The sequence below is a fragment of the Zingiber officinale genome, chromosome 3A (genome assembly GCF_018446385.1).
Source record: "Zingiber officinale cultivar Zhangliang chromosome 3A, Zo_v1.1, whole genome shotgun sequence".
Taxonomy (NCBI): domain Eukaryota; kingdom Viridiplantae; phylum Streptophyta; class Magnoliopsida; order Zingiberales; family Zingiberaceae; genus Zingiber; species Zingiber officinale.
The window spans coordinates 73020124-73029125 of record NC_055990.1 but is presented as its reverse complement, the minus strand read 5'-3'; positions in this window follow the sequence as shown (position 1 = coordinate 73029125).

Sequence of the window (9002 nt, the reverse complement as noted above, 5' to 3'; positions counted from 1 at the left end):
CACCAACTTCGAGCAAAAACTGATTCGTAAAAAGAAATAGAATGTAGCTATTAAGCTAGATTCTAATTGACTCCGTAAAATTGAAAACACCACAAAAAAATTGTGTGATTGGTGGTTGCACCAGATCAACGCGACCTCGCTCTGATACCAATTGTTGGATCGAAAGCGCTAGAGAGGGGGTGAATAGCGCTCGTGGCTATTTCTTATTTCGGAATCGACTTCGTAAAACTCGACGAGTAATAAGAGTAATAAAGCAGCAGAAATAAAAGGTACACAATGCGAACACAGGTCGTTTACTTGGTTCGGAGCTGTGACGACTCCTACTCCAAGGCCCACGATCGTTGACCGCTTTCGGTGGGCAACAACTATAGAGTCGATAAAGTTTACAAGAATAACAATTACAACTCAAATTAAAATAATGATCTTATACCGACAACTAGAGATGAAGAAACGAAGCTCCGGGTCGTCGGGAGGTTGTCGTAGCACTTCGGGATCGTGTCGTTAGCAGCTTTTCGCATAAGGATTGCTTGGATGAAGTTATTTTGAGTGCTGCCTCGAACCCCTCTTTTACACTGTGCTGGAGGCGCCTCCAAGCCTGTCCAAGGCGCCTCCAAGCCTATCCAAGGCACCTCCAAGCCGCCGAGTCGCACGGGTGGATCATCACAAATCTGGTCGCACCTTATCTGGTTTAAGGCACCTTCAAGCCTTGGTCCAAGGGCCTCTAGCTTCATCCGAGGCGCCTCCAGCTCCTCTGGACAGCTGGCTTTGGCTTGCACCCGAGGCGCCTCCAAGCTCCATGGAGGCGCCTTGGACACTGTTTATCTGAGGCTAAACTTTAGTTTTGGCCCTGCAAAACATGTTAGTCTACAAATACAAACACATCCTGCAAAACCAAGTTAGCACAGCTATTAATTATGATAATAGAATATTCTGACAGTCTATAGACTGTCCGGGTCTGACTTCGGATTTCCGACCGGAAGTCCTAGGTCGACTCGACGCCTACTGTTCCCTCTGCAGGGAACGCGTCCTCACCTACTCCACTCAGGAGTTTTACCTATTGCCAGTACGATCCTCCAGATCGACTGGACTTTTGCTCGGCGCTTAATGCTTCCGGACTTTCTGCTGGACTCCCGCTTCCTGGCTCGTCCAGTCTTCCACCTGGTTCACGACACTAGAACTTTCCACCTAGGGTTACCACCCCTAGGACTTTTGCCTGAAGCCCTCGACCCGCCAAGACTTTCCGCATAAGGTTACCGCCCCCTATAACCGAGGGTTACCACCCCCTAGGGTTTTCCACCTGCCTAACCACAGCTAGGACTTTTGCCTAAGTACCACTTGGGACTTTCCTGCAAGCTCCATGAACCTTGTTAGATAACAACATAACTTTAACTTTGAATTCCTTTGCCATTATCAAAATAACGGTTCGATCATCAGATGCTTCCCTCACCAACAAGTTGCTCGGAGGGATTTAATTAGTATGTCGTCGATATATACCTCCATATTTCGGCCGATCTGTTGCCGGAACACCTTATTCATCAACCTCTAATAAGTAGCGCCAGCATTCTTTAGCCTGAACGACATGACATTATAGCAGTAGGTTTCATCGGTCATGATGAAACTTACCTTCTTTTGATCTTCTCGGGCGAGCGACACTTGGTGGTATCCTTGATACGCATCCAACATGCATATTAGCTCGCACCCGGCAGTAGAGTCTACCATCTGATCGATCCAGGGCAACGAGTAGAAATCCTTTGGGCATGCCTTGTTGAGGTCCCTGAAGTTAATGCAGACTCCCCACTTGTTGCCTGGCTTCAAGACCAGCACTACATTCGCGAGCCAGCTCGGGAATTGAACCTCACATATGTGGTCGGCTTCCAAGAGCTTCTCTATTTCCGCTCGGATGATCAGATTTTGTTCGGTGCTGAAGTCCCTCTTTCTCTACTTCACCGACCTGGCGTCTGGTCGGACGTAAACTCATGCTGCGCGACGCTCGACGATATCCCGAGGAGATCATACGTAGACCATGCGAACACATCGTCGTTTTATTGGAGACAGGCAACCAGCTCCGCCTTCTGCTCAGATCCCAGGTCTAACGCGATGAAAGTCGTTACCTCCTCTAGGCAGGGGTGTATCTGTACTTCTTCCTTTTCTTCATAGAATAGAGTAGGGGGCTTTTTAGTGATGGCTCTTACCTCTAGTCGGGGTGTCTTCCGAGCGGACTTGGCTTCGGTTTTGACCATCTCAACATAATAGCGCCATGCGGCCAATTGGTCACCTTTGACCTCTCCTACCCGGGTCTTCTACCGGGAACTTGATCTTCTGTCAGTATGTTGAGACTACCGCTCGGAACTCGTTGAGGATTGGTCGTCCCAGAATGACGTTGTAAGCTGAGGGGGCATCAACCACAATGAAGTTCGTGGTCCTGGTCCTTCTGAGCGGCTCTTCTCCGAGTGATATGGCCAACTTGGCTTGGCTGACCGGCAGAACTTCGTTGCCAGTGAATCCATATAGTGGGGGTGTCATCGGCAGTAGCTCGCCTCGGTCTATCTGGAGCTGATCGAAAGCCTTCTTGAAAATTATATTCATTGAGCTCCCTGTGTCAACGAAAATTCGATGAATTGTATAGTTGGCGATTACTGCTCGAATGATGAGGGCATTATCGTGAGAGACTTTTACTGCTTCAAGGTCCTGGGGTCCGAAGCTGATCTCGAGCCCGCTCACCTTCTCCTGACTATAGCCCATTGGCTTGAATTTCTATGCGCCGAGCCTATGATTTTCTGACTCGATTGGAGTCTCCAAATGGTCGGTCCGCCGGCGATGATGTTTATCTCTCCCCGAGCGGCATTGCTTATGTTTTCCTCCTCCCGAGCACTAGGCATGTGCCCCTCGTGTGAGGCTTGGGGATGGTCATTGCTCCTCTGCTGATGGTGGTGTTGCCGCCTGGCATCTTCTCATCGTCCGGTGGTTTGATGCTCATGTCGTCGGTCGAGTGAAGGTAATCGGCGACGATAGCCCCTTGGCGCCGGTCAGGCGATCGGTGTAAACCCGCGATAGTCACGGGTGTTGTGTGACTCTAATTGGTGGAAGGAACAAAATATAGGCGTCCATACCTTGCCCTTCGATGTTTTTGGTCAGTCGGAAGCCACATGCTGCATGGCCTGCACCCTTGTTTCTTGGTGTGGCCGACCTTCAGCTCATGGCCCCCTTGGCGGTTGGTGGTTGCTTGGCGGTCGTCGTTCGATTGGTACCGCAGGCTCGAATAGCGCCTCCTTCCTTCTGGCTGCCTGGGTCTCCTCCACGTTTATATATTCGTTAGCCTTATTGAGCATATGTTCGTAGTCGCGGGGTGGCTTCCTGATAAGCGACCGGAAGAAGTCTCCCTCTACGAGCCCCTGGGTGAAAGCATTCATCATGGTCTCAGATGAGACCGAGGGGATATCCATAGCTACCTGGTTGAAGCGTTGGATGTATGCTCGAAGGGTTTCTCTCGGCCCTTGCTTCAAAGAGGCAGACTGACGCTTGTCTTTTGATAGCACCTGCTGCTTGCAAACTGGTGGAGGAAAGCTGTTCGGAAATCCTTTGTAACAACCACCCTTCTTACTACTACTACTCTCTAAGAGTGATCGTTACTTAACTACTAACTCTACTTAATCGGTATGATTAAAAACCATATGGAAACCCTACCGAAAAATTTCGGCAGAGTTTCCCTTGTACCGGTGACCATAATCATTAATACATAATATAATATACACAGCCACAGGGGGCTGGAACATTTATCAAACACCCACGTAGTTAAATAAGTATCAAACACACAAATATCTACTTACTAAACTGAACTCATCCTACATGCAACTTAGAACAAGAATAAACTCGAATGACACGGAGTGTAAAGTACAGTCTCAAATGTTTACAATAACTAAAATGCGGAAACAAGAAGAAAATAAGGAAAGAAGACTAAAGGAACTCCTTTCTAGTCCCAAGACTTCCATAGTCCTGGCATCACACATCATCTGCGCCACCTTGTCGCCTTCCTTTATCTGCAGTAAGAGGAAATGCAATCTATAAGCAAAATGCTTAGTAAGCGCTATCAAACGCACAAAAACTTGATATGCATGTGAATATACTGAAAACTAAAACTGCATGCTCAAAAGGAAAACTACTCATGCTCATCTACTAATAAATAAACAAACATACTGAAGTGCTAAACATGTAAAGCTACTCATGCTCTTCTAATAGCAAAGAACAGTAAGCTAATCTAAATAACATGCTAGCATAAAAGGAAACTAAACTTGCTAATTTTAAAACAAATTGAAACTTAATTCATTTGTTCTAAACTTATTCTTTTATACTTTTATACTTATGTGAAACTTATTTTGTTTGTTCAAAAAACTTATACTTATAATACTTTAAAATAATAATCAACTTTCTTCTTGGGCCCGAAACTGTACTTGCTATGCGCGCATCCCTAACTAGACCCGGGATAGCTGGTCCTGAATCTAGTAGAGTTTACTAGGTTATCAAAACCTAGGGACGACTATGGGAGTCCAGCCCAAGGACAACTGAGAGTCCTGCATACAAGGTTATCTAAACCTAGGGACGACTATGAGAGCTCAACCCAAGGACAACTGAGAGTCAAGTACACTGCCACTAATAAAAGTAAAATACTTGTTATCTTTTAATACTTCTAATATATAATTTCTCGGCATTTTCTTTAGCACTTTGTATGCCAAAATCCCTAAAGTCTTAACTTCGGGATCTACTTAAAGCCTTGGCTTTTTCTTTCTTTTCTTTATCTGTCTTATACTTGTTAATACTTCTAAAAGAATTTAATAGAACTCTTATTCTTCCACTAGAATACATGGTTGTTAATGCTTGTTAAAATAGCAAATAAAAACTAGAAAATCTACATATCATACAAGCTTATACTAAATCTAAAACTTGTTAGAACTAGAACCTTAAATCTTGCTACAACAGAATTAAATGGAACCGTTAAATCCTCTAAATATAGACAAGTCATTTAGCTCAAGCAAAAGAAATGCCATCTACTAAAATAATGTTGTACAGATAATCCGAAGCAAGGAAAACAAAGCACACTAGCTACTCTTAAACTTCTAGTCGTTCTATTGCTGTTCAGGAAATCCAAAGCGAGAAAAACAAAGCACACTAGCTGTACAGAAAATCCAAATCGTAAGGGCAAGTCTGACTTCTTCAAGTATGCTACAAAAGTCGTAAATCAAAGGAAAACATATCTGAAATCTTTAAGCATGCTAAAATGAAAGTTGTTCAGATTTGTTATAATGCAAAGGAAACCCAAAACTACAACGTGAACTGACATAGCTGTTCCTACTCATTGGAGCTACATAAACTTGAAATCTGCATGCATAAGAACTAATAAGGAAGGATCTATATCAAAACTAAACAACGGAAATGCTTGTTGGTGCAACCTTAGGTCAAGGTTGACCTGGTTGACCTGACTCGAGTTGTGTTTTGATGTTTGACGATGTTTGACGAGAAGAGAGTTGTATTCTTGATGTTTGACAAGAATAGGTGTTTGGGAGATTGTAGGTGCAACCTTAGGTCAAGGTTGACCTGGTTGACCTGATTCGGGAAAGAGTCCAAGTATGGAGACTTGGCAACGGAAAAAGTCCAAGCAGGGAACTTGGCACTGGAAAAGCCCAAGCAGGGAGCTTGGCACGCGAAAAGTCCAAGTGTAGAGACTTGGCACGGGAAAAGTCCAAGTATGGAGACTTGGCACTGGAAAAGTCCAAGTACGGAGACTTGGCACGGAGAAGTCCAAGCAGGGAGCTTGGCACGAGGAAAAGTCCTAACTGGGATGTTAGGCAGGTGGAAAGTCCTGGTGAGTGAAGCCAGGCAGTGGGAAAGTCCTAACTGGGATGTTAGGCAGTGTGGAAGTCCTGGTGAGTGAAGCCGGGCAAGGGAAAATCCAGATGGATCAAGGGTGATCGGACATCTGGTGTTGAGAAGGTCAAGTAGGTCAAGGGAGTGACCGGATACTTGACACAAAGAGGAAAGTCCAAGTGGGTCAAAGGGATTGACCGGACACTTGGTAGGGAGTCTTAGCAGGTCAAGGGAGTGACCGGATGCTAAGCATGATGTACCAATAGGTCAAGGTTGACCGGATGTTGGTTTGAGAGACTTGGGACTTGGTTTGGGCAAAAACCAAGCTCTGGATCGGTCACCAGACCGATCCAGTGATACGCTTGTGTATTTGATCGGTCTGGTGACCGATCAGATAACAAACAGAAGGCACGCATCGATTCTGTGAGCTTAATGATCGGTCTGGGGACCGATCAGGCGATATCCTGATCGGTCTGTCGACCGATCAGGTGATGATCTTGAGGAGAACCACACTCAATAAGCCTTGATCGGTCAGCAGACCGATCAGGCCATACCCTGATCGGTCAGCAGACCGATCAGGCCATACCCTGATCGGTCAGCAGACCGATCAGAGCACGATCAGTAGCTAGCGGAGTTCGGGAGAAAGCGTTGATCGGTCTGTGGACCGATCAGGCACACTCCTGATCGGTCTGTGGACTGATCAGGGAACTAGCCGTTGCGACGCAACGGCTAGATTCCTTCGTTTTTTTCTTCGCAGGTATAAAAGACGCTACAGGGTTTCGTTGCTGCTATTGCTTCCTCCTTAGAACTTCTGTTCTTGTGCTCTAGAGCTTCTGCTCTTACCTTCCATCAGAGCTTTGCTGAGCTCCTCGCAGCTGAAGCTTCGCGTGAGCTTCTCGACTGGATTCTCGTCAGCTGCTGCTGGTGTGAAGCTGCTGCTTCATCACTCCAGTCAACAAGAAAGGCAAGCAAGTGTTTCATACTGTCTTTTGCTTTCTTGTATCTGTTGTACTCCTATCTTGCTTGTGCAAGAAACATTGTGGCGAGGTTTCTCCACCCAGAAGGAGTATATTGTATTAGCCGGTTCTCCGGGGACTCATCCACCGACGGATTGATAGGGCTCGTCCACCCTACGGACACGCCGAGGAGTAGGAGTTTATCTCCGAACCTCGTTACATCGACGCGTTGAGGTTTGATCTTCTTGTTTTTGTTTCTTGTTCTTATTTCCACTGCGCTAACCCTAGTTTGTAGAAAGAAACGCGAACGAGTTGGGGCGGCTATTCACACCCCCCCCTCTCTAGCCGAGTACGAACGATCCTAACAAGTGGTATCAGAGCGAGGCCGCTCTTCGACGGATCAACACCCGGGGGAGCACGGGCTAGAGATGGATCTCTATGGAGAAGATGTCACGATTCAACCCTTCTACGAGTCTCACGACACCTTCACATATTGGAAGGTAAGGATGATGTATTTTCTTAGGACTAATATGTTAAATTGGTTTTGTGTACAAGAAGGGTTTTCCCCTCCGATGGATGAGGAAGGAAAACCTATCAAGAAGAAGGAGTGGACGAAAGAGCAAATCCGACAATCCGAAATCAATGACGAGGTAACGAAAATCATTGAATTTTCTTTACCTAATGATATTCTGTGTAAGATAGGAGGATACAATAATGCCAAGGAGTTGTGGAACAACTTGGCCAAACTCCATGAGGAGAGCCCCACTTCAAGCCATGAAGAGGAGCCTAGTGAGCCAAGTAGCTCACATCGTGGAGGTGAGGAATTAGAAGTTGAGGGCTACTCAACATCTAAAGAAGAAGAGGAGGTGAGGTCTTCTTCAAGATCGGAGCACGAAGAAGAAGCTTCTACCTCCGGGAGGGATGAAGAAGAGAGCATCCATCCATCCTCAACCCTAGGTAACTCAAACACTTTAAGTTCAAGTAAATTGCATATAATGTGTTTTGAGTGTAGGGAATTTGGACATTACAAGAGTAAATGTCCAAAGAAGACTAAGAAGACTTCACCGGCGCCAAAGATCAAGGAAGCCGGAGTCCCGACATGCAAGAGCAAGAAGCACGTGGTGTGCTTCCAATGCAAGCAACGGGGACACTATAGGAGTAAATGTCCAAGGGGGAGGCAACCTCGCAAGGACAAGAGACAAAGCACGTGTATAGGGGGAGCTAAGGCAAACCCTAAGGTAACATTTAAAGCTCATTCTTGCAATTCTAGTAGGATGCATGCTAGTAGTCTTATAGCCATTGTCAATAATGATAAGCATGTTAACACTAGAAATCGATACATGTGTTTAGGAGCTACATGTTAGCCTAGATAAGAACAATTCTAGAAATGCTAACCCTAGAATTAACTCATCTAAGGCTAAGGAAAATCTAGATAGAAATCCCAAATCATCTAGACACATGCCTAGGAATACCTCAAAGAAAAATAATAAATCAAAACTTGAGGTATTAGAGAAAGAAAACCAAGTCTTGAGGTCAAGACTTGATTCTCTAGAAAAGGCTCTTAAGGACTTGACTCTAGGGTCTAGGGGTCAAAAACCAATGTCCAAGGACAAGAAAGGTTTGGGTCACAAACCTAAGTCCCAATTGGTCAAGCCAACTTATCATAATGTTTCATTCGATTATGGAACAAAACCTAGGGCTAGGAAGACCATTACCAAGGTCACAAAGGGAGTCACCCCTATAGTTGACCTTGATGAGACCCAAATGACCAAGGCTTTAAAGCCTAAGAGGGTCATTAGGAGGGTTGCTAGGGAAGTTATCCCTAGTGAATATTTAGTGAACCCAATGAGCTCTAATAGGTATTGGGTTCCTAGGAGCATCTTCTCTACCCCATAGATGGGTTAGAGAGTGTCAACTCCGATTAGAAGGGTAGTTAACCCAACTTTGAGGAAATTGACACTCAAGGAGCATTTTCAAGGTTTTGAGAACTTTTGAAAATGAAATAGAATTATCATTTACTCCTTTGAAGAGTTAAATGTGCCTAAAGATTGAAAATTTCATTTTTAATCTCAATTGGCACAATTTGGGAAAATCTAGAGAACTCTCGAAAAAAAAATGAAACATGCAAAGTTTTGAGGATAAATTTGATCTTTAAGTGGCATGAATTAATCTAGAGTTCAAGAAGTG